Source organism: Moschus berezovskii, chromosome 13 (genome assembly GCF_049115385.1).
Source record: "Moschus berezovskii isolate FMDL1 chromosome 13, NW_MosBer_1.0, whole genome shotgun sequence".
In the NCBI taxonomy this organism is placed as follows: Eukaryota; Metazoa; Chordata; class Mammalia; order Artiodactyla; family Moschidae; genus Moschus; species Moschus berezovskii.
Genome location: NC_142472.1, coordinates 87,917,002 through 87,944,564, shown reverse-complemented (window position 1 = coordinate 87,944,564; position 27,563 = coordinate 87,917,002). Strand labels below are relative to the sequence as shown.

At 41.8% G+C, this 27,563-nt stretch overlaps 1 pseudogene; it reads right to left on the bottom strand.

The window, feature by feature from the left end:
- Window positions 1-6,859: 6,859 nt before the first annotated feature.
- LOC148775882 (uncharacterized) overlaps window positions 6,860-27,563 on the bottom strand; it is a 36,289-nt pseudogene continuing 15,585 nt past the window's right edge.

The following is a 27,563-nucleotide window of genomic DNA, read 5'->3' as shown; positions in this document are numbered from 1 at the left end:
TGAGTGAGACCTTAGAAGGCTAGAGTAATCTTTCTGGTAAGCTTTTCTCTTTCATAAGTTTATCATGCCACACCCTTCTGGCCTGCAGCATTTCTTCTGAAAGATCAGCTGTTAAACTTATGGGGATTCCTTTGTCATTTGTTCCTTTTCCCTTCGTGATTTTAATAATTTTTCTTTTTGTTTTTCTTAGGTGATTATTATGTGTCTTGGCGTGTTTCTCCTTTGGTTTACCCTCTATTGGATTCTCTGTGCTTCTTGGACCTGGGTGTTTCCCTCACCAAAGACAGGGAAATTTTCAGCCATTATTTCTTCAAGGGAGTTTTTATCTTTCTCTCTTTCTTCTCCTTGAATCCCTATAATGTGAATGTTAGTATGCTTGCTCTAACTCACCAAATGCATTAAACTATCCTCAACTTTTTGGCTTATTTATTTTTTGGTGCTGAAATTGGGTGATTTCCAGTACTGTGTGTTTCAGCTTACTGATCTGTCCTTCTGAATCATCTAGTCTGCTGACTCTGCTGTTTTTAATGTCAGTTATTGTATCTTCAATTATAATCCGTTCTTTTTATACTTTTTGCCTATTTGTGGAGGTTCTCACTCCGTTCTTTCTTCTTCCCCTGAGATGAGTAAATATCTGTTATTTACGTATTTCATGGGTCCACTGGTTCTTGTTGTGTCATGGCTTTCCCTTGTTGCCTTGAGTGGGGGCTGCACTCTAGTTTTGGTGTGTGGGCTTCCCAGTGTTCTGTTTTCTCTCGTTGTGGAGCACAGGCTCCAGGGTGCATGAGTTCAATAGCTTTGACACACAGGTTTAGTTGCCCCGCAGCCTGGGATCTTAGTTCCCACATCAGGGGTTGAACTCTTGTCCCCTACATTGTCAGGAACATCGTAACCAATGAACCAGTAGATTATTTATCTCCAGCTTGCTTAATTCTTTTTCTAAGGTTATGTCTCAGCTGTTCATTTGGAATATGTTCTTTGTCTCCTCATTTTGCCAATCTTTTTGTTTCTGTGCATTAATATTAGGTAGATGAACTATGTCTGCATGTTGAATGAGTGGACTTATGTAGAGTGTCTCCTGTGTGGCTCAGAAGAACAGTTCCTCCAGGTCAGCAAAGACAGGAAATCCAGGTTGTCTCATGTGTAGGCTGAGTGTAGAGTCCTTTTGGATGTATCATCATTGCTTTGGGCAGGCTGGTGGGTCAGGTTGGCCACCAGTGCGGCTGAACGTGAGCCCCACCTCAACAGTTGCAGATGTGGAGCTGACATGGAGTGGGAACCACCTTGAGGGGATGCGAGTCATGGCTGAGTCGACCCACTGTGTGTGGAAGGGAAGGAGTCTATTGTGTGGGAATCCAGGCCCTTGGGGGGAAGCCATTTTGGAGGTGTGTTGTGGGCATGACTGGGTTGGATATCTCTGTTCCACAGGGAGTACAGAAACATAGGAGTGCAAGCAGTGCTGGGAATGTAAGTGGGGAATGTCAGAAATGTCTCTTGCTAACACTGGGCCAGCTGGGTACAGGGAGGGTTTTTTTCAAATGTCATCAATATGTGATTTCATCCCTAGAGGAAGTTGCAACAAATCCTTGCCCCTTTGGCACTTGTCCTAAAATTAGTCCATAATTCTCCTTCACATATGACCCATGCACTTTTCAAGCTGCTGCCTCTGAGCTGACATTCAGCATTAGTACATTGGCACAAGTCTATTAAGTGATAGGGCCCACATGTGATCTCATTGATAAGATGGCTCTGTTGACCTCACAAACAATAAATCACAGTGGTCTGTGAGACTGATCAAATTGCCCAAATGGCATCCTGTTATCTCACTGGTGCCTATCTTCTCAGAGCTGGGAGACCACCAAATTCCACATCTCTGGCTACATGATAATCCCATCAGAGAATTTTCCATTGGTGAGATATAAGAAGGACTCTGTCAGACAGGGGGAACACGGGTTCTCCTTAAGAGCCAGTCACCCTCTCCTTTCCCTCTAATAAATTTCCTTTTTTTGCCTGACTGCCCAGCTTGCTCTCTTGTTCTCTGCACTCGCCTTACATTCTGGTGCAGAAACCTGGGAAAGAAAATCCATGCAACTGGGTGGGCTCCTCTCACAAGCCCACCTCCAGTGTCCCCTCCTTTGGACCTTGCCAAGAAACTGAAACCATCTCTGGGCTGAGGCTTTCCACTTGTCTTCCTGGACTGACATCCACACACCGGCCCACGTTTCATCCATCGGTTACCAGGGTGAGTGAAATCCCATTCTCTCGGATCCCCTCTCTCTCCTACTGGGTGGGGGGGTGGAGTTCCCATAGCCCTTGAGTCCTTGGCCTTGCACCCCTGTCTAACTTTGAAATAGGGGACACCCATTTCAAAGCATACTTATTACTCTCTGAGCAAGTCCTGAGAATGGGGACACCTTTTCTCCCGGACCTCTCTCCTCACTTTCTCTCACTCTTGCTAACCTCCCTATTTGGCCGCAATGGGAAATTCTCATTCCCAGCCCTCAAAACCTTCTCCTCTAGGATGCCTTCTCTGTAATCTAAAAGGGGAGATACGACTACAAAGACTTATTTACTATTCTAACACAGTATGGCTGCAATACAGACTGTATAACACGCCCCAATGGCACGAAAATGGAACTCTTGATTGTGATACTCTACCGACCTTGATAACTTCTGCCACTGTAATGGCAAGTGGTTCGAAATTCCTTATATTCAGACTTTCTTTGCTTTTCACTCTCAACCCTCTCCCTGAGAATCCACTCTGGGCCGCATCCTCCTAATATAATGTCTCCCAAGCCCTATTCAGACTTTTCTTCTTCTTCCTTCCACTCTTCCGACCACAGCCCATCCCCTATTGCTCCCAATCCCTCCTGTTGTAGCAGCCCCAGATCCAGTTCCACAACCTCCACCTTACACCCCCTCCTCCCTCCCTCCTTCTCAAGGATCCCAAGGCTTTACCCTGACCTCCCTAGATCCCCTCCCTGTAACTGTCCCGAACACTTTTAAAACAGGAAACTTCACCGGAGGACCCAGCTCCTTTCTCCACTGAACTCCCTTTAGGGTAAGTAGCTAGGGCAGAAAGTGTTGTTCGGATTCACGTGCCATTCTCTCTCTCTGATCTATCTCAGATTGAAAAGCGTCTTGGCTCCTTCTCCTCGGACCCTGATAACTGTCTAAAAGAATTCAAGCATCTTACCCAGTCTTACAACTTAACCTGGCATGATATTTACATCATGCTTTCCTCCACTCTTCTCCCAGAAGAGAAGGAATGAGTATGCCAAGCATCTCAGGCTCATGCTGATGAGATATATAGGACAGATGACACTAAGCCCGTAAGGGCAAGAGCTGTCCCCTGAGAAGACCCCAACTGGGATTATCAGGCAGGGAGACCTGGATGAGCAGTCTGTAATCACGTGGTTGCTTGCTTCATTGCGGGCCTTCAAAAAACAGGGCATAAAGCCGTCAACGGTGATAAGCTCTTGGAAACAACTCAAGGGCTAGATGAAACTCCAGGACAATTTCTAGCCAGGTTAATGGAAGCGCTACAAAAATATGCAGAATTTGACCCCACTTCAGCAGAGGTCGCCACTGTCCTCAACACCCATTTTATCTGCCAGTCGTCCCCAGATATTCGAAAGAAACTAAAAAAGGCAGAAGGCCCTCAAACCCCTCAATGAGACCTTTTAAATTTAACCTTTAAGATTTTCAATAAGCGGGAAGGACAGGCAAAACTCGAGAAGGCCCAACGAGATCAGACCACTGCCTTACATGGCTCCAAGCCTCCATCAACCAACAAAGAAAGGAAGCGACCTGAGCCCTGCTTCAAATGCGGCAAAGAAGGCCATTGGCCCACTGGTGCCTAAAGCCAAAGCCCTGTCCAGGTCCAGGTCCCATCTGTGGCATAAAGGAACATTGGATCCCCCTAGGGAGCTGGACATCCCGTTCTGGTCCTGAGCAGGAGTTCTCTGACCCAGCTCTGCCCAGCCTCCTCGGACTTGCCACTGAAGACTAAAGGTGCCCAGGACACCAGTCCCTGACTCTCATCATGGCTATGGAGCCCAGGGTAACTTACACAGTGGTAGGTGTCGACTAACAAAAAGATGTACAACTTGAGAGTTGTGAGTTAAGTCTTATTTGGGGCAAAATGAGGACTGCAGCCTGGGAGGCAGCATCTCAGATAGCTCTGAGAGACTGCTCTCAAGCAGCAGTGGGGGAAAAACAATATGTAAGGTTTGGGAGAAGGGGGAGTTCAATACCACGAAGCACTCTTTTTACAAAAGGCTTTTTGTTAGTCATGAGGATCTGATATCACCATGAAGGAATTTAGTGTTTCACTAGGTATGAGGAGATACAAGGATTGATATCATAAAATCTGTTCCTAAAAACATCCAACTATCTAAAGACCTGTCCCACCAGATTCCCTGGAGCACAGAGTGCCTCATTCCACGGGGTTATTGAAGATCAACAGCTATAGCAGCATGGGGCTCTATCTCTGTAGATGCCTTTGTTGTTCAGTCGTTGGCAGTGCTCTTGGTACATGCCAATTTTTAGTTGACACAGCCCCCTTGTGGTCATAGATCCGACCATACTTTGGTGCCACATTGCTGGGAAGGCTCATTCCCAGTTCTGAAGAAGGTTTGGTTGATAAGACACTCAATGTGCTATTCCTGGATTAGGTCTTAATAGTCAAAGATCTCTGGACGCCTGTCGTCTAGTTATGGTCCAGGAAAGTATTCCCTCTCCCTGCATTTTTTCAAACCTAGAGTTACCCTATTACATTCATTGATCATATATCGAGCTATACATTTGATCAACTGCTTCAAGTCTAGTCATCATTTTCGTTGGAGGTTCATACACATATACAGGAAATGATAGTCTTGTGAAACAAGCAAAATACAAATGGTATAGTTAATAACACTAGTGGAATTAAAAGTAAATATCTTAGCCATGAGCCTCCCATATCAGTTTTCTTAAAAGATCGTCAAGATTAGGGAATGGGTCACTTAAAGCAGAAATCTGATTTTTCATGTGATTCAGATGTGTTACATTAAAGGATTTACCAGGTATGAAAATATAGCATTCAGTTTGCATTATAGCACAGATATCTCCTGAGATACTTTAAGGTGTCAAGGGCTTTGCAGTGGCGTAGCACTGCCTCTCTCATCATAGAGATCTCAGAATTCAATAGGCTAATAGCCCGGTCCAGTTCAGTTCAGTTAAGTTCAGTTGCTCAGTCATGTCCGACTCTTTGCGACCCCATGAACCACAACACACCAGGCCTCCTTTTCCATCACCAACTCCCGGAGTTCACTCAAACTCATGTCCATCGAGTCGGTGATCCCATCCAGCCATCTCATTCTCTGTCGTCCCCATCTCCTCCTACTCCCAATCCCTCCCAGCACCAGAGTCTTTTCCAGTGAGTCAACTCGTCGGATGAGGTGGCCAAAGTATTGGAGTTTCAGCTTTAGCATGAGTCCTTCCAGTGAACACCCAGGATTGATCTCCTTTAGAATGCACTGGTTGGATTTCCTTGCAGTCCAAGGGACTGTCAAGAGTCTTCTCCAGCACCACAGTTCAAAAGCATCAATTCTCCGGCGATCAGCTTTCTTCACAGTCCAACTCTCACATCCATACATGACCACTGGAAAAACCATAGCCTTGACTAGATGGACCTTTGTTGGCAAAGTAATGTCTCTGCTTTTTAATATGCTATCTAGGCTGGTCATAACTTTCCTTCCAAGGAGTAAGTGTCTTTTAATTTTACTCTCATTTAAACCACAATGAGATACCATTTCACACCAGTCAGAATGGCTGCTATCCAAAAGTCTACATGCAATAAATGCTGGAGAGGATGTGGAGAGAAAGGAACCCTCTTACACTGTTGGTGGGAATGCAAACTAGTACAGACACTATGGAGAACAGTGTGGAGATTCTTCAAAAAATTGGAAATAGAACTGCCATATGATCCAGCAATCGCACTCCTGGGCATACACACCAAGGAAACCAGAATTGAAAGAGACACGTGTACTCCAATGTTCACTGCAGCACTGTTTATAATAGCCAGGACATGGAAGCAACCTAGATGTCCATCTGCAGACGAATGGATAAGAAAGCTTTGGTACATATACACAATGGAGTATTATTCAGCCATTAAAAAGAATACATTTGAATCAGTTCTAATGAGGTGGATGAAACTGGAGCCTATTATACAGAGTGAAGTAAGCCAGAAAGAAAAACACCAATACAGTATACTAACACATATATATGGAATTTAGAAAGATGCAAATGATAACCCTGTATACGAGACAGCAAAAGAGACACAGATGTATAGAACAGTCTTTGGGACTCTATGGGAGAGGGTGAGGGTGGGATGATTTGGGAGAATGGCATTGAAACACGTATGTTGTCATATGTGAAACGAATCACCAGTTCAGGGTCGATGCATGTTATAGGATGCTCGGGGCTGGCATGCGGGGATGACCCAGAGGGAGGATAAAGGGAGGAGGGAGGTGGGAGGGGGGTTCAGGAGGGGGAACTTATGTAAACCCGGGGCAAATTCATATCAATGTATGGCAAAACCAACCAATATAATATTGTAAAATAATTTGCCTCCAATAAAAAATAAATTAACTACAAAAATAAATAAATAAATAAATAAAGCTTATGAAAGAAGTTAAGGCTTAGATATAGTCAATGACATCCTCCAACCACATTGAAGGCACACACACATACACACAATCTGCTAAATGGTCATACCAGTAGAATACAGATCTTTGACCCATTGGGGTCATACCAATGGTAGATTGGTTAGGGTTACCTCTAATTCGTTAACATGCATGACCTAAAATTCATGGGAGTCCTAGTCTACACCTTTGTGTTCAACCTTGTAGATGTGAAGGCCATAAATCAGTGCCACAAATTCACTGAGTTCCATACTAATCACTCTCTCTAAGGGTAACAAGAGACATAGCTCATTAGGCACCCAGCCTTGTCTCATAATTTCCAGGTTAATCATTTTTAGTATGGTTTTACCCTTCCCAGCATAAAGGAGCTTTTAAACTTAAATGACGATAACCCAGTGTTAACTATGTAGATCCACCCCATATCTGTGGGAATTTTCCTTTTCATAGACTATAGGTTAAATTTTTAAATTGAGTCTTAGCTCATCACTCCGATTCAGTTAAAATGACCCTAAGAAAAAACTTAAATTTATGGCCAGCATCCCCAGAGCAGGTATTATTAATTGGCCAGGTAAGAGAATCCTATCTGTAATATCATGAAGATAGAACAGGACTCAACACTCATCTAAAATAAATTTCCTAGTGGGTATCCCTAGAGAACAGAAATACACCAAGGAAACCCAGAAGTACTAGACAGAGGTAATTGGCCACAATCAAACAATTGGATTGAGTTTTAAACTAACATAGAATCGTGTCCATAATAGGAAAGATTTGATTGCTAGACATAGGTCCAAGGAATCAAGAAAACATTATAAATGATCATAAACATCAGATCAGCATCTTGGGCAAGCTGCCTACCTCTGATGTCGTCTTCTTCTCGTCCTAGTGTAGAGTAGTTTCCTCTGTTTGAGCATAGTTTGAAGGTGAGTTTGCGGTCAGGAGGCCTCTCTATGGACTGGTCCTGCTTAGGGGCCTTTGGAAGTGGGAGTTAACCCAAGAGTCAGTTTCCCTTCAGTTTCACTGGGCATGAGCTAATTAGGAGTATCTGAGAGAAAGGCCCATCCATCCAGGTTGGAAAGTTCCTTAAATTATGTCTTCTTCCAGTCTTGATTGCAGGTCATGCGTGAGGCATCTGATCTTCTTCCAAAGATAGATTACTAAAATAAGCTTCAGAAACAACCCTAGAGTGTCCTTTAACAATGCAGTTAAATTTTACATTAATATACCAGAACAACAAAGAATTATCCAGGAAATGAGTCTTAGTAGATACAGATCTCCATTAACAAACTGGGATTTAACATTCATTGAAACATCTTTTTCTCCCTCAAATCACCCTCATTTTTGCTAAATACAACCAAATTAAGACTTGTTTATAATATAGGTCTGGTCTCAATATACTTTGCCTGATGATTTATATAACTATAATTGATCATAGACTTTTTTGCTTTGCTGAGACTACAAAAGTCTCAGACTGAACTTTTAATATAAAACCTTTCAGGACTAGGAGAGTCATGCCAAATGTTTATCACATATTTTGCCTAACAGATCTAAGTGAATTCCTCCCTTCTCAAGGTCTCAGAGTTCTTCAAGTTCCTTCAGATTTCTGTATCTGTTAGTGAAATAACCTTCCTAACTTATCTGATAAAATTACTATAAACTAAGAGTTTCCAATCTCTGGAGGGTTCAGATAGAAAACACAAATGTTTCAATTTGTTTATAAAATAAAATTTTACCAAATAACCATCATAATTTTGAGGGGAAGGTTTTTCTTAAACCTTGAAAACTAGAAACCATAAAAATGATAAGCATATTCACCAGTTCATTTAGTCCTTTTGTTAACCTTTGTGAAGTCAGCAGATTTTTCATTAGAATCTCCCAAGTTCAGAAACTGGTATTTATCCAAAAGTCCTTTTTATAAATCTTGAAGAGGAAGCATTTTTGCACAATTTGGTTAGTGCTATGACAATATTTTGAGTTAGTAACTGAATTGTGCCTGGTAACATTTTACCCAAACATATCAAAATTTTAGGAACTCCATACAGTTTCTAGGGTATCTATATTAGTAACACATTCCGTTTCTTCGCTCAGTCGTGTCCGACTCTATGCGACCCCGTAGACTGTAGCCTACCAGGCTTCTCCATCCATGGGATTCTCCAGGCAAGAGTACTGGAGTGGGTTACCATTTCCTTCTCCAGGGGATCTTCCCGACCCAGGGATCGAACCCAGGTCTCCCACATTGGAGGCAGACGCTTTAACCTTTGAGCCACCAGGGACTTTACCATACAATATAGCCTGAGACTTATTACTCACTTGACAATACTTTCCATGTAATTCTATATACAAAACAAACCAAATTAGTGTAGTATCTCTTTTTGGGATGTTTCAGGGGCCCTCTGAAACATCCCAAAATTAAGCTAGAAATCTTCTTCATTAGAATGATTTAAGAAGCTTTGTCAATAAATATCAAAAAGGTTTAGAACAACTCAGTCAGATAGGACTATCGGTCATTGTGAAACAATACTGTTCAGCTAGCCAAAGTCACAATAAAGAATTCCAGAACAGATCATTTAAGAGAGAAAGAAACTTAAATCTATTGTCAAAGGTAGTTCTTTATCTGAAGAAAAGGTGTCCTCTTAACAGAGAGAAAAGCTAAATTCAAGTGTTTGCACCAGCTTACTTTACTTCCACGGTAAACTGAGTTAACTTTATTTTTAAACTTAGTCCTAACCATATATACATATATACACACACACACACACACACACACACACACAAAACTCTCTCTTCATGGTTCACTTTTCACAAACTTTATCACTTTCCGGACCCACTGCTGTGTTATTCCATCCTAAAATGTCACCTGTAAGTCAGACTTACTTCCTCTTCCCTTCACAAAATGAAATCCTATTCCTCATACCTTCTTTACTGAAAACACACTTCCTACTTCCCTTAGGCAACCAAGAACTGACTTTTATATTAGCATTTTATAGATAAGTAAATATATACCAGTGATAATTTCTAAAACCTTTGTTTTATTAGAGAACATTTCAGAATGTCACCAAACATCATTTATATTTAATCTCAAATCTCTTTAGTTTCTATGTAAGACGTAATTAGTGTTTAGTAGTAAATGTTTCAAAATCTTATTTCATTTGGAAATAATTTAGCTATTCAATAGACTTCCAACACTTAGTTTAGCACAACCCTTAGAAGTTAAAGTTATCCCAATCTGGAGAGACTATTTTAGACACATATTCCTAAAGAGCATAATTATCTTTAATAGAGTCTATCTAAAGGGAAGGAAAGTTATGACCAACCTAGATAGCATATTAAAAAGCAGAGACATTACTTTGCCAACAAAGGTCCGTCTAGTCAAGGCTATGGTTTTTCCAGTGGTCATGTATGGATGTGACAGTTGGACTGTGAAGAAAGCCGAAGAATTGATGCTTTTGAACTGTGGTGCTGGAGAAGATTCTTGAGAGTCCCTTGGACTGCAAGGAGATCCAACCAGTCCATTCTAAAGGAGATCAATCCTGGGTGTTCATTGGAAAGACTGATGCTAAAGCTGAAACTCCAGTACTTTGGCCAGCTCATGCGCTGAGTTGACTCACTGGAAAAGACTCTGATGCTAGGAGGGATTGAGGGTGGGAGGAGACGGGGACGACAGAGAATGAGATGGCTGGATGGCATCACCGACTCGATGGACATGAGTTTGAGTGAACTCCGGGAGTTGGTGATGGACAGGGAGGCCTGGCGTGTTGTGATTCATGGAGTCACAAAAAGTCGGATATGACTGAGTGACTGAATTGAACTGACTGACACTGGAGATGCAGCATGAACAAAGTAGGCACAATTTCCTGTCCTTGGATGTTTGCCTACCTGAGATCATGAAGATATCCCCCTATGTCTTCTTCCTGCTTTTCTTACCTTCCCATTTAGATACCTATTCACTGGGAACTGACTTTTTTTGGATTGATTTTATTCCATCTACGTGGGCGGTTCGGAGAAGGCAATGGCAACCCACTCCAATACTCGTGCCTGAAAAATCCCATTGATGGAGGAGCCTGGTGGACTGCAGTCCATGGGGTCGCTAGGGGTTGGAAAGGACTGAGCAACTTCATTTTCACTTCCATGCATTGGAGAAGGAAATAGCAACCCACTGCAGTATTCTTGCTTGGAGAATCCCAGGGACGGGGGCGGGGGGTTGCCTGGTGGGCTGCCGTCTATGGGGTAGCACAGAGTCGGAAACGACTGAAGCGACTTAGCAGCAGCAGCACATGGGCAGTTAATAAAGCATCATTGACTTAAAATCCACTTTACTGCTGACTGGTACTAGTAGGGTAATAAAGCACGTGCTCATATATGGGTAAGACTAGATACATTTTAAAGACAGAATCAACTTTATTTTTCTTCCATTCCTATCTTCCTATGTGGAGTTGGTGGAAAAGGAAGTCGCCAAGAATGACACCATTGCTTCGCCCTGAGAAACAAGAAGCCATCACAACTATGGGGGAGGCCCCTGGAGGAACAGACGGGAAGTTACAAGTCACGGCTGTATACTTGCCTGAGCTTGAGGCATCTCTTAGATATCAACATGAAGATGGAAGTTAGGCAGGTGGAGATGAAAGTAAGAATTTATATCTCTGAGCACCATTCCCTTTAGAAAATTTAGCTATTTGAAAGCCAAAAAATATTAAGACCCTCCATATAGTCAAAAAATATGTGTACATTTTACAGTCAGCCCTCTGTAGCCTCAGTTTCACAACTGTGGATTCAAAAACCATGGGTCATGTGATAGTATGTATTTATCCAAAAAATCCAGGTTTAGGAGGACCTGTGCAGTTCACACCTGTGTCGGTTGAGGGTTGCCTATATATGTAACAGATACAAAATGTATCCATCACCCGAAATATTACTTCAGTCAACCCCAGACAGCCAATAATCTGCTGATCTCCAGTTATTAGATCTATTTTCTAGGATTTCATACAGATCGGATCATGTATTTCCTTTATGGCTGACATCTACTGACTGGCATAGTAAGTTTTTGGTTGCTTTTTGTGTGTTTTTAAATTTCCTTAATTTATTTCTGTTAATGTTCAAGTCTTTTCCTTAAAAGGAAATATACCCATTCTTTATAAAGTTCATTAGAAATATATGGATAACATTTTGTTTATTTATGCTGTCCGTGATGTTTGTATTTTTTAATTTAGTTTTTTATTTGGTTGCTCTGAGTCTCAGTTGTGGCATGTGGGATCTAGTTCCCTGACTAGTACAGGAATCTGGGATCCCTGTATTGGGAGCATGGAATCTTCACCACTGGACCACCAGGGGAGTACTGGCTATTCATATTTTCATTTGTTCTTTCCTTTTCCTTATTTCTAATTGGGTTATAGTTATTTTACAATTGCGTTAGTCTCTGCTGTAAAATGAATGGATCATTTGTGTGTGTACATATACACCCTCCCTATTGATCCTCCCTCCACCCCTCACTCCTCTTTAGGTTTTCCCAGAGCACCAAGCTGAGCTCCCTGTGCTGCTCAGCAGCTTCCCACTAGCTCGCATTTTACACATGTTAGTGTACATACGTCAATGCTGCTCTCTCAATTCGTCCCCTTCTCTCCCTCCCCTGCAGTGTCCACAAGTTCGTGTTTTATATCTTACCTCTATTTTTGCTCTGTAAATAGATTCATCAGTATGATTTTCCTAGATTCCATAAATATGTATCTACATGCTGTGCTTAGCTGCTCACTCCTGTCTGACTCCTTGCGACTCCATGAACAGTAGGGTGCATGTGTCTTTTCGAATTATGCTTTTCTCAGGGTATTGCCAAGTAATGGGATGGCTGTGTCATAAGGTAGTCCTATTTTCAGATTTTTAAGGAGCCTTCATACTACCCTTCATAGTAGCTATATCAACGTACATTCCCTGCTTAGCACAAGAGGGTTCCCTTTTCTCTACATCCTCTGCTGCATTGTTTGTAGATTTTTTGATGATGCCCATTGTGATTGGTGTGAGGTAACACCACACTGTAGTTTTGATTTGCATTTCTCTAGTACTGGCAGAATAGTGAGTGATGTTGAACATCTTTTTATGGGTTTTGGCCATCTGTATGTCTTCTTTGGGAGACATCAAAGTCTTCTTCTATGTTTCAGCTTCCATTGATCTTTATTTCTGTTCTTGTGCCACAGCCATACGATCTTGATTACTGTAGTTTTGTGGTATAGTCTGGAGTGAGGGAGGCTAGTTGTTCCAGATTCATTTCTCATTCTTAAAATGACTTTGGATATTCAGGTTGTCTTGTGTTTCCATACAAATTGTAAAAGCTTTTGTTCTAATTCTGTGAAAAATGCCATTGGTAACTTGAGAGGGATTGCATGACTCTCTAGATCGCTTTGGGTAGTAGAGTCATGTTCACAATATTGATTCACTTAATCCAAGAACATGGTGTATCTCACCATCTGTTTCTATCATCTTTAATCTCTAAGCATAATGTTTTGATATTCACGAATTTTAAATGTATCTGCCGTTCATTCCTTTATTAAGCTACTTCTGCATTGTTCAGAAATATATTGTTCATCTGTTGAACAATTGCTTCTTTTCCCACCAAGTTGTGGCTATTTTAAGTAAAAAAAAAAAAAAAAAAAACTATTATAAACCGTTTTGTTCAGTGCAGTTCAGTCACTCAGTCATGTCTGACTCTTTGCTACCCCATGGACTGCAGCACACCAGGCTACCCTGTCCATCACCAACTCCTAGAGCCTACTCAAACTTAAGTTCATCACATTGGTGATGCCATCCAACCATCTCATCTTCTGTCATCCCCTTCTCCTCCCAACTTCAACCTTTCCCAACATCAGAGTCTTTTCAAATGAGTCAGTTCTTCACATCAGGTGGCCAAATTATTTCAGTTTCAGCTTTAGCGTCAGTCCTTCCAATGAATATTCAGTACTGATTTTCTTTAGGATGGACTGGTTGAATCTCCTTATAGTGCAAGGGACTCTCAAGAACCTTCTTCAACACCGCAGTTCAAAAGTGTCAGTTATTCAGCAGTCAGCTTTTTTTTTTTTTTTAAATAATCCAACTCTTATATCCATATATTACTACTGGGAAAACCATAGCCATGTTCTTAGTTTTCTGAATGTTGAGTTTTAAGCCAACTTTTTCACTCTCCTCTTTCACTTTCATCAAGAGACTCTTTAGTTCTTCTTTGCTTTATGGCATAAAGGTGGTGTCATCTGCATATCTAAGGTTATTGCTATTTCTCTTGGCAATCTTGAATCCAGCTTGTGCTTCATCCAGCCCTGCATTTTTCATAATGTACCCTGAGAAATGGTGTCTTAGTTTCTGGTAAAAGTCCACTTTTGGGGGTGGCCAGAGGGACAGTTAAAATCAATGATGAGAGTGTTGCCTGGAAGCATAGTGGTTAGGATTTGACTCTTTCTCTATTGTGACCTGAGTTCAATCCCTGGCTGGGAAAGTGATACCCAGCAAGCATCATGGCCAAAACAAACCCAAAACAAAGAAAGAAAGAAAGAAACAAACAAACAAAAAAAACCTGAAAGCTGAGTTTAAAAGTGCACTCTGTAGGAAAAGCTCCTCAGGTTCTCCTCTCTGAATTTCACTCTACTCACCCTCATTTTAGAAGTTTCTGAAGTATATCCTCTTGTTCTTTTTAAAGCAGTTATGTCAGAGTTTGAGACATCACCAGATTTCTGGGCCTAGAACTGAAATGGTTTCTTCAGAGAGGCTAGGGTTAAAAAGAGAACAAAGGTAGCTCCGCTCGTATCCAAGGTAGCTCCACTTCGTGTCCAGGAATAAGTCCCATCAGGGCACCAAGGCTCACATACTTAAGGGAATCTCTGCCCTCAGGACTGGCCCGCCTCCTTCCTTTCACATGCTGATCAGAGACCCAGACACCCGCATCGTGTTTCCACCCCCCAGGGCCTGGATTTCGTAATGGCTTTAGGGTAGCAGGAGACTCTTCCTCCTGTATCTTCCGGGACACAAGCATGTCTTAAAAGAGTCTGAGTGTTTCTGGTCTTACGAAGCCTTGGCCAACATTGCCTGAATTGGGATTTCTGTTCTGAACAGAGACTGCAGTCATGCGATGACAGTGAAAGAGTTGAGTCCTTACCGCTAGAACAGTTGTCATTGACATGGCTCTGTCTGAGTGGCTTTGTAGAAATGAATTTCCACAAAGAAACAGAAAGTATTGAAACAAGTAAAGTACTTATTAGGACGAAAAACACTATGAGTGAATAGACAAAACTGTTCGCTCAGAAAGAGGTTTCACCATTGTGGTGGCTTAAATCACTTATATGCAGTGTTTCTTTAAGTTTTGTGGCCAATCATCTTGCTCTGCCTGGTTCTGAGTCTGTGTTTGGTTTATCTCAGAGTCCTTCCCATGTGTGTGCATCTCTTCGCCAAGTAAGGTTCTAACAAGGAAGCCTAAGGGGAGTTGATGTCACTTACTGACTGTAGGTAGGCACCCTCTCGCCCTTTGACCCTTTGGAGCTTTTCTGTAGTGGAAAAGATCTCTTCGACCTTGAGAATGAGGACTCTGTGGTCCTTTATCTCCTATCTGGACAGGGATTGGGTCCTATTTCCTCCTGCGATTGTCTTCATCTTGTAGTATCTGTCCACAGAGGAGAGACTCCAGGTTCTCAGTCTGGGGCCTCTCTCTCTTCTGCCTCATTTCAGCTAGTGTGGGTGGAAGGATGGGGTGTGAGGTTACTACATCTGCATGGCATTCCAGGTATGAAGATTGGTGCATTTCCATAGGTAGTCAACTCCCCACACCATCCTCCCCGGAAGTCTAGATCGAGGATGTGGGGGGCTTATCTATTTATCGTATCTCCAGTTTCTTCTCTGTAACTTCCACTCCAACAGTTAGGAACCACGCTTCCACCATCTGCCATTTATCTGTGCATTGTACCTTTCCAGATTACATAAACTGTGGTTTCAGAATTGTTAGCTACATTCCCAAGCCAGGATTCAGCAATATGTGAACCGTGAACTCCCAGATGATCAAGCAGGTTTTAGAAAAGGCAGAGGCACCAGAAATCAAATCGCCAACATCTGCTGGATCATGGAGAAAGCAAGAGAGTTCCAGAAAAACATCTATTTCTGCTTCATTGACTATGCCAAAGCCTTTGACTGTGTGGATTACAATAAACTGTGGAACATACTGAAAGAGATGGGAATACCAGATCATCTGACCTGCGTCTTGAGAAACCTGTATGCAGGTCAGGAAGCAACAGTTAGAACTGGACATGGAACAACAGACTGGTTCCAAATAGGAAAAGGAGTACGTCAAGGTTGTATATTATCACCCTGTTTATTTAACTTATATGCAGAGTACATCATGAGGAACGCTGGGCTGGAAGAAGCACAAGCTGGAATCAAGATTGCCAGGAGAAATATCAATAATCTCAGATATGCAGATGACACCACCCTTATGGCAGAAATTGAAGAGGAACTCAAAGGCCTCTTGATGAGGGTGAAAGAGAGAGTGAAAAGGTTGGCTTGATACTAAACATTTAGAAAACGAAGATCATGGCATCTGTTCCTTCTCTTCATGGGAAATAGATGGGGAAACAGTGGAAACATTGTCAGACTTTATTTTTTTGGGCTCCAAAATCACTGCAGATGCTGATTGCAGCCAGGAAATTAAAAGACACTTACTCATTGGAAGGAAAGTTATGACCAACCTAGATAGCATATTAAAAAGCAGAGACATTACTTTGCCAACAAAGCTCCGTCTAGTCAAGGCTATGGTTTTTCCCATGGTCTTGTATGGATGTAAGAGTTGGACTGTGAAGAAAGCTGATCGCCGAAGAATTGATGCTTTTGAACTGTGGTGCTGGAGAAGACTCTTGAGAGTTCCTTGAACTGAGAGGAGATTTAACCAGTCCATTTTTAAGGAGATCAATCCTGGGTGTTCATTGGGAAGACTGATGCTGAAGCTGAAACTCCAATACTTTGGCCACCTCATGCGACGAGTTGATTCACTGGAAAAGACTCTGATGCTAGGAGGGATTGGGGGTGGGAGGAGACGGTGAAGACAGAAAATGAGATGGCTGGATGGCATCACCGACTCAATGTACATGAGATTGAGTGAACTCCGGAGTTGGTGATGGACAGGGAGGCCTGGTATGCTGTGATTCATGGGGTCGCAAAGAGTTGGACACGACTGAATGACTGAACTGAACTGAACTGAACTGACTCTTTCCTTGTGGTTCAACTGGTAAAGAATCCGCCTGCTGGATAACTGGCTTTGATCCTTGGGTGGGGAAGATCCCCTGGAGAAAGGAAAGGCTACCCATTCCAGTATTCTGTCCTGGAGACTTCCATGGACTATATAGTCCATGGTGTCACAAAGAGTCAGACATGACTGAGTGACTTTCACTTTCACACTCTGGAAAGGACTCCATAAAAGAAAGCCTACTGCTTACATTGAGCCCATTTCTCCTTTAGTCTAGAGAGTCTGTTCATTTCTGAAGTTCAGTTGGGTAAGCACCTTTTCCCCATCCCTATGGTGAACTTTTTCCATGTGTTTCTAATACAGTTAAATTCTGTTGTATTTTGCCTTCCATTCTATGCAGTCCTATAGCCTGAAAACGGAGAGGGCAATGGCAACCCACTCTAGTACTCTTTCCTAGAAAATCCCATGGATGAAGGAGCCTGGTAGGCTGCAGTCCATGGGATCGCTGAGTCGGACATGACTGAGTGACTTCACTTTCACTTTTCACTTTCACACGTTGGAGAAGGAAATGGCAACCCACTCCAGTGTTCTTGCCTGGAGAATCCCAGGGACAAGGGAGCCTGGGAGGCTACCGTCTATGGGCTCGCACAGAGTCGGACATGACTGAAGTGACTTAGCAGCCTGAAAAATTAAATTTGAATAGATCATGATTGATCCCTTGGACTCTATGAATTTGTATGTTTAGCAAATGCATATTAACAGGGGTCCATGTAAAGGATAGCTTCAAATTCCCCACCCCAGGATCTCTTTTAACATCTGTGTAGATTTGCCTTTACAAGAATGTCATGAATGGGGTCATACTGTGCACAGCCTCTTCAGACTGGATTCTTTCACTTAGCCATATGAATCTGATATTTATCCCTGTCTTTCAAGGGCTGACTTTTCACTCCTGTCCACTGTTGAGTATTATTTCTTTGCATGTGTATAGGAGGAAAAACCACTTCCCTCTGCCCTTTTGGTACTTGGTTGAGCCTTCCTTCTCCATAATTAAAGCCAAATTATCAAGAGAGAAACAGAAGTTTAATAATATGCATACCTCTTGCACATGGGGGACATGCCAAGGAAAACTGAGTCACTTCCTGCAGTGACCAAGGCCATCATCTTAAATGCCATCTTAAGGTAAGAACATATGTAAGACCTTGGGGGAAAGCGGGAGGCCAGTTATGGCAGTTTATCATGGAAAGCACAGTAAACAAGCATGATTCTCTACAGATTTATGTCGGGAAGTCTTCAATGACAAGAGTTCCCTGAGATGTAGCTATCCTATTTCAGGTGCAAAGAGTAATGCCCCTTACAGAGACTGCCCTACTAAACGTAAATGTAACTCACGAAAGGGCAACCTGGGGCTCCCCTGACGTTCTAGTGGTTAAGGACCTGCCTGCTAATGCATGGAATAGGGCTTGATTCTTGGTCCAGGAGTATCTCACATGCCTCAGAGCAGCTAATCTCATCCACCACAACTACTGAGCCAGGGCTCTAGAGCCTGGGAGTCACAACTATGAAACACATGCACCACAACTACTGAAAACTGCACACGTGGACTGGCACTCTGCAGTAAGAGCAGCCCTCTCTCCGCAAAACTGGAGAAAGCCCTCTCGAGGCAACGAGGACCCAGCACGGCCAAAAATAAATTAACAAATCTCAAAATTGAAAAGGGAAACTTACTCAGCTTTTCTGTTTTATTATTATTATTATTATTTTATTGAATTAAATAGAGAAAAATAACCCTATGTCGGAGACATATCTTAGGGTGACATGTTCTCCCCGCCTTGACTTGGATGTAAGCCAATTTGCCTACGGATACATCTACTGAAAGGTATCACGATTTCTTAAAATTTATAGCCATTTTGAATAGAACAGCTATGCATAATTGTGTTCTTGTTTTTATTTTCAGAGCAGTTGTCTAAATACTGAAAAGCACAATTTTCAAATCCCAAGGTGAGTCTTGTTTAACTTTGGGGAAGAACTACCAACTGCCTCAGAACGTGACTATACATGCATTCCATCAGCAATGAGGGATAGGTCCTACTGTTGTTCACTCCAGTGATTGGTTTTATCATATACTTGGAGTTTAGCAGTCCTAATAGTTGTAGTGTGATGTATCATGATTTTAATCTGTAATTCCCAGATTGTAAATGATTTTGAACCTATGTGATATTATTAACAGATTAAGAAATTCTGACATGTGCTGTGATGTGAGTAAATTTGAAGTCACTATGCTAAGTGAAACAAGCCAGACACAAGCAGACATATACTCTATGATTCCACTATGAAGTGTCCATGTAAGTCTACTGCAGAGACAATGTAGGGTAAGGGTGTCAGGGCCTGAGGGGAGTTAGACTTGTTGGTCTTGAACACGGGCCAATGACCGCGTATGATGGTGGTGATGGTGGTGGTAAACACTCCTTCGTATTCGACTCTCTGTGAACCCATGCACTGTAGCCTGCCAGGCTCCTCTGTTCAAGGAACTCTCTAGGCAAGATCCTGCAATGGGTGGAATTCCCTTCTCTAGGGGATGAGCCTCTGGCAAACCTCCAGCTTCACCTAGCAGAACTCCAAGCCAGAGGCCATTGTCCCAGTTGAGTTCAGTTCAATCACTCAGTCATGTCTGACTCTTCCCTCTCCATATTAGCCTGGCCTACCCAGGAGAGACAAGGCACAGCCAGTAGCAACACCTTCTCAAATAGTTTTCCTGCTCAGCACCTACCACCATTTCTACATTTTTGGTCTGTTTCCTTTAGGTCTGAGAGCTCAAGGCTTCTTGAAAGTGAGGTGTTTCACTTCTCAGACAATTTAACCTGCACAGCCCTGTGCCTCATCCTGCCAGCCAAGGACACCAGCTCATCGTATTGAAAACCCATGTGTCATATGTATCCTACACAAGTCCTCAAATTAACAACAATGCCAACGAGAAGACCTAGGGTTAGGGAGGGCTGAGGGTTAGTGAAATTATCACCAGATTCACCAGACTGCCAGCTGCTAAGGTGAGTGGCAGCAACTTCCTACTGGCCTGACATCTTGGGAATCATTCCGTCGACCTGGTGACAAGGTACCTGGGGGACACTGTGGCAGTATGATGAGTGAGATCTGGAGGGAAACGTGGGAATGGACAGAAGATGGATCTTGCAGCAAGAGCTGTCTCCCTGGGTTGATGCGGTTGTCTTAGAATTGTAAATGAAACTGTGTAGTGGTGAGGTTATTTAATCTTGGACCAAGCCCCTGGACTCCACATGCTCTTTAATTTTTATTTACTTTTCTCTCACGAAGGTTTCTTGACTTTCCCAAAACTTCAGAACTTTAGGGAGTATGGGGGAGGAAGGGAGTGAATGATCAAAGATAATTTAAATCCTAGTTCTAAACTATGAGAGTCTAAGATATTGGCAGTTACGAAAAGATGTCCCTCCTCCAAGAATTTAGTTGTGTAAATAGTTTTCAGAAGTCAGGAGGCTTTCAGAGATTGAACTTGGCTGATGAAATATTCATTTGCCTGTCCCATATAGCATAGTGCACCCTCCTTAATTTTGGTCTCTAAAATCTAAATTAATGAAGACATCTGCTTCTAGCAAACACAGTCAGTGTTGTCCTGCCACCACAAGCATGCAATCTGAAAACCAAAGCAAGAAAAAGAAGAGCATAAAAGGACAACACAGTACAGCTTCCAGAAGCCAGAACCCTTCTCAACTCACCCTCATTCCACCCCCATTCTGCCTCCACTAACGTGTCTCAATCTCCTCTCATAATTCAACGGCAAATACGTGTGTGTGCTGTCACTTCAGTCATGTCCGATGCTGTGTGACCCCATAAACTGTAGCCCATTAGGCTTCTCTGTCCATGGATTCTCCAGGCAGGAATACTAGAGTGGATTGCCATGCCTTCCTCAAGAGGATCTTCCCAACCCAGGGATCAAGCTTGAGTCTCTTATGTTTCTTACATTGGCAGGTGGGTTCTTCACCACGAGAGTCATCTGGGAAGCCCCAGTTCAAATACTTAACAGGGAATGCACTCTAGGCCTGTTTGTTCTGTCATCAATCAAAAACCACCAAGATTTGGTGAAAACCAAAATAAGCAAGTGATGAATATTTTGTGAAGACAATTTTCTCAAGGATTCTCTATGCCCACAACCAGTTCAGTCACACATGGCTCTAATCGGGGAGAGTCTAACTCTGTCTGGACAAAGGTGTGCCCAGCTCCCAGTCTGATGGTCATTAGGTCACCTTGACTTGGCTTCTGTTCTAGGCCAAAGCTGTCCATGGAGTGTAATGTGGACTACAAATTCAAGCTCCACATGAAACCTCATATTTTCTAGTGTCCACATTTAAAAAGCAAAAAGAAACATCAGAAATTAATATTCAAATCATATTTTAATTCAGCATACAAAATATATTACCTTTTCAGTATGTGATCAGTGTCACAACTCATGGCTGGCATGAGATAAAGCTTTCCCTATTTTTTATCACTAAATAGGTTCCTTTTGAAGATAAAATGCCTCTCTTGGGATGTGAAGTGGAAATTGGAACCCCTTTTCCTTGGGAGTGAGCCTGTCACTAACACCCATCACAAGCTGTGTATATTAATAATTAATCACAACCACTACTTACTGTGGCCAAAAGTCTACAATGAACAAAAGCCCAGGGCTTCACAGGTGAATGCTATCGAAGGTTTAGTGATGAGCTAACACCCATCCTAATCAAAGATTTTCAAAAACTGCAAGCAAGGGGACACTCCGAAACTCATTCTGTGTTACCGCCATCACAGTCATACCAAAACCAACAGAAATACCACACAGAAAAGAAAATAAAAAGCCAATATCATTGACGAACATAGATGCAAAAATCTTGAACAAAACACTAGAAGAGAAAAACAACAACAACACACGATGCTACATTAAAGGGATCGCACATCAAGTTCAAGTGGAGTTTTTCCCAGAGTGTGTAAATTTTTCACTATATAAAATCAAACAATTTGAAACACCATATTAACAAATTGAAAGATAAAAATCATATGATAATCTCAATAGGCATAGAAAAAGTTTTTTGACACAATTCAACACAAATTTATGGTAAAAAAAAGCAACTCTCCAGAAAATAGGCTCCAGAAAAAGCCTACATCAACATAATAAAGGTCATATATGACAAACTCACAGAAAACATTTTTCTTGGTAGTGAAAACCTGAAATCATTTCCTCCAAAATCACGAACAACCAGGGTGCCTACTTTTCATTGTTATTATGCAATATAGTTTTGTAGACAAGAAAAAGAAATAAAAACAGTCCAGATTATAAAACAAGAAGTAAACCTCTCATCGTTTGCAGATGACCTGTTTGTATACATAGAAAATCCTAAAGATACAAGCAGAGAATTACAAGAGCTAATCAATGAATCTAGTAAAGCATGCTGCTGCTGCTAAGTCACTTCAGTCGTGTATGACTCTGTGTGACCCCATAGACGGCAGCCCACCAGGCTCCCCCGTCCCTGGGATTCTCCAGGCAAGAACACTGGAGTGGGTTGCCATTTCCTTCTCCAGTAAAGCATAGGACACATAATTAATACAGAAATCCCTTTCATTCCTATATAACATCAATGAAAAATCAGAAAGATAAATGAAGGAAACAGTATCATTTACAACTGCAAGAAGAATAAAATACCTAGGAATAAACCTACCTAAAGAGACAAACTGTGAAGAAAGCTGATTGCTGAGGAATTGATACTTTTGAACTGTGGTGTTGAAGACTCTTGAGAGTTCCTTGGACTGCAAGGAGATCCAATCAGTCCATTCTAAGGGAGATCAGTCCTGGGTGTTCATTGGAAAGACTGATGCTAAAGCTGAAGCTCCAATACTTTGGCCACCTCATGTGAAGAGTTGACTCCCTGGAAAAGCCTCTGATGCTGGGAGGGATTGGGGGCAGGAGGAGGAGGGGACGACAGAGAATGAGATGACTGGATGGCATCACCGAATCGATGGAGGTGGGTTTGAGTGAACTCCGGGAGTTGGTGATAGACAGGGAGCCCTGGAGTGCTGTGATTCATGGGGTCGCAGAGAGTCGGACATGACTGAGTGAATGAACTGAACTGAAAGAGACAAAACATGTGTATGCAGACACAAATGCTGTACGATGAAAGATATCAAAGATGACACAAAGAGAAAGGTATATGATGTTCTTGAACTGGAAGAATCAATATTGTTAAAATGACTATAACACCCAAAGCAATGTGCAGATTCCATTCATCCCTATCAAATTACCAATGACATTTCTCAAAGAACAAGAACATATAATTTTATAATTTGAATGGGATAAAACAAGACTCCTAATGGCCAAAGCAACCTTAAGAAAGAAAGGTGGAACTAGAGGTATCAACTTTTCTGACTTCAGATGATACTACAAAGCGAGTGTCATCAAGACATATGGTACTGTCATAAGAACAGAAATATAAACCAATCGAAGAAGATACCAAACTGAGAGATAAACTCGTGCACCTACAGGTACCTTTTCTTTCAAAATGAGGCAAGACTATAATGTGGATAGAAGACAGAAAAGAGAGCCTCTTCAATAAGTGGTTCTGGGGCAACTAGACTACTACATATACAAGAATCAAATTAGAACACTTCTTAGCACTATACACAAAAGTAAATGCAAGATTGATTAAAACCCTGAATGTCAGGCCGGAAACTATAAAACCTTCAAGGAAAACTTAGGCAGAGCACTCTTTGACATATATCAAAGCAAGATCCTCTTTGACGCACCTCCTAGAGTAATAGAAATAAAAACAAACAAACAAAAAAACGCAAGTGGCATTTAGCTAAACTTCAAAGTATTTAAGCAGCAACGAAAACTATCAACAAGATGAAAAGGCAACTGTCAGTATGGGAGAAATAATTGCAAACGAAGCAACTGAGAAATGATTCTTCTCAGAGTTTATAGGTGGATCATACAGTTCGATATCAGAAAAACCACCAACCCATTAAGAAATAAGCAGAAGACTTAAACAGATATTTCTTCAAAGAAGACATAAAGAGGGCCAACAAGCATATGAAAAGATGATCAACAGTGCCCATTATTAAATGCAAATCAAAACTACATGAGGTATCATGTCGCACCAGTCAGAATGGCCATCATCAAAAATTCTACAAACAATAAATGCTGGACAGGAAATGGGAAAAAGAGAAGCCTGCTGTACTTTTGCAGGGAATAGAAATGGATATAGCCACTAAGGAGAACACTATGGAAGTTTCTTTATAAACTAGGAATAAAACTGTCATATGACCAAACAATCCTCTCCTGGACTTATACCCTGAGATAAAAAAAAATTGAAAAAAAAACATGTACCCAAATGTTCGTTGCAGCACAGTTGACTCAGCCACGGCATGGAAGCAACCAAGATGTTCATCGACAGATGCATGGATGAAGAATTTGTGGAACATATACACAATGGAATATTACTGAGCCCTCAAAAGGATCAAATACAAGTCAGTTTCACTGAGGTGGGTGAATCTAGAGCCTTTGAAACAGACTGAACTAAGTCAGAAAGAGATAAATATCATATACCAGTGCATATGCATGGAATCTTGGAAAATGATACTGGTGAACTTTTTTGCAAGGCAGAAATAGATACACAGATGCAGAGGAAAGACTTGTCTGCCTAGCTATGGTAGGAGAGGGTGGGACAAATTGAGAGAATAGCATGGAAATATAGCCAGTACCGTATGTAAAAGAGCTAGCTAGTAGGAAGTTGCTATATAATATAGGGAGCCCAACACAGTGCTCTCTGATGACCTAGAGCTTGGGATGGCGGGAGGTGGGAGGGAGGCTCACCAAAGAGAGGAGATACATATAGAGATACTTACAACTGATTCATGCTGTTTTATGAGGGAAGGCAACTAAATACTGTAAAGCAGTTATTCCTCAACTAAAAAGAAGTAAATTTGAAAACTCTCACTCAATACATCTGTACTCTCATCTAAACTATATGGGATCATCTTCTATTCATATCTACTTTCCCAATATATTTTAGTGCTTATTCATCCCTTAATGATTTTGAAATGAATTTAATAGCCACAATCTTACAGAAACTAGAAAATTTTCAGTCTCATCATAGAAATATAATACCAAAATAGGTTTATATTTAAAATTAAAGCTTTCATGTTAAATTCAGTTTAAAGAGAATTCCTCTGAAGATCTAAAGTTCTTATGAAAAGTCATTATTTGGAATTGTTTTTTTCATCTGTTATGCTTTATTGCCATTTTGTTCTAATAACTCTTTTATTTGTGTAATGTTTCCTTTGACTGTACTTTTTCAGTGAATTAACATTTTAAATTTAAATTTAGAGACTGTCAAGAGGGTCCCTTGGGTGTGTTAGTCACTCAGCGGTGTCCAATTCTTTGTGTCCTATGGACTGTATCTTGACAGGCTCTTCTGTTCAAACAATTTTGTCCTCCTCCAGGGGAACCTCCTAACCCAGGGATCAAACCTGGGTCTCGCACATTAGGCAGATTCTCTAACATCTGAACCACCAGAGAAGCCTGACCATTGTGTAAATGGATGCAAAAATCCTCAAAAGAATATCAGCAAACCAAATTCAAGTATACGTTTAAAGAATCATACATTGTGCTGCTGCTGCTGCAAAGTTGCTTCAGTCATGTCCGACACTGTGCGATCCCATAGACGGCAGCCCACAAGGCTCCCCTTTCCCTGGGATTCTCCAGGCAAGAACACTGGAGTGGATTGCCATTTCCTTCTCCAATGCATGAAAGGAAAATTGAAAGTGAAGTTGCTCAGTCGTGTCAGACTCTTACGGGCCCCATGGGCTACAACCCACCAGGCTCCTGCGTCCATGGGATTCTCTAGGCGAGAGCACTGGCGTGGGTGCCATTACCTACTCCATCATACACTATAATCAAATGGACTTATTTCTAAGGATGCAAGGATGGCATTATCTGTAAATCAATTAATGTGATACAGTATATGAGCAAAATAAAGAATAAAAATCATATGATCACCTCACTAGTTGTAGCAGAAGCTCTTGATCAAGTGTAATATCTGTATATCATTCCAACTTTCCATAAAGTGTTTATACATGGAACATACTAAAAGCTACATAAGACAACATCACAGCTAACATCCGATTAAGTGGTCAAAAGTTGAAACTTTTCTGTAAAAGATCATGAATACTACAAATAAGCTCGCTCTCACCAATTTTATTCAACATAGTATTGGAAGCCCTCCCCAGAACAATTAGGCAAAAAAAGAAAATAAAAGACATCCGCATTGGGACAGAAGGTGTAAAACTGTCACTATTTGATTATGACCTGATATTACATGAAACTCTAATAACTCCACCAGAAAACGACTAATAAATTCAGCAAGATAACAGGATATGAACCATCAGAGAGAGAAACTAAGAAAACAGTCCCATTTACAAATGCATCAAAAGGAATAAAATACCTTGAAATAAATATAAACCAGGAGCTGAATGACTTGCACAAGAGTCATGGATTCCAAGACAGGAATTCTGGGTTGAAATCCCAGCTCACTCACTAACATGCTGAGTGATCCTGGGCAAATCACACAATGATCTGAGACTCAACCATTTCGACTGCAAAATGGACACAAAACCAGTACCTTCTCCCAGGGCTGTGAAACTAAAAGAAAATGCTTATTTAGACCTAAGGGTTGGAGATTCTCCAGAAGCCTCTCCTTGTGTGAAACTTTTCTGGAACTGAGCTTTCCTCATCCTGTGGGCAAGGGTCCAGTGTGGAGCTGGGAAGCCAGATAGGACTGGATGTGGACCGAGGCAAAAAAAAAATAATACTAGCTTTTTTTCAAGGGGGGAAGCCACCTCCTTTCCAGATCTCAGAGTGTGGCCTCCACCAAGGACCCGTGGGGTACACAATCAGAAGTGAACTCTGAACCCCCCACAGCGGGGATGAAGCCTTCCTGCCAAGACCCTTCTCTCCGGTGCAGGTTCTAGTGTGATATGGTGCTGCTCCCAGAATTCTTGATATCTCCACCAGGCAAAGAGCTGCCAGGAGCTCGATGTCAGAATGACACAAGGACTAGGAGCATTGAAAACGAACTACATTGATGAAAATGACAGAAGCACTGACGAGGCAAGGGGCGGGACTGACTGCCTTTCAGGCCTTTTCCAGAAATGTATCAGAAATATCTCCACACCAGCTCAAGAGAGCCCAAAGGGTAGAACTATAATGGAAAATCAGGCTATGGATCTAATCTCTACACTGCTGGTTCCAGAGACCGAAGTTTCAATCCATCAAACGTTTTGTGGGCAGCCCGACATCAAAGGAAGAAACATAGACCTTGCCTTAGGAAGTCACAGCCAGACTTAATGTTGGGGTTGCTGGGCATGGTCAGTGGTCACTATGGACTCAGTCCCTCCTCTGCGCTCCCACCCTCTGTCCTCACAGAAACATGCATGGTTCACTACAGAGAACGTTCTGGGGGTATTTGTGCATACTAGAAACTGGCCATGAGGTCATGTGAGGAGAAGACACAGGAAAGGACACCTACCTCTGGGGTGCTCCGCAAATTACCAAAGACCTGAAGTCCTTGCTACTTGGGACTTTGAAAATGTTTCTTCATATGTAAATGGAGAAAGGAAGTCCATTG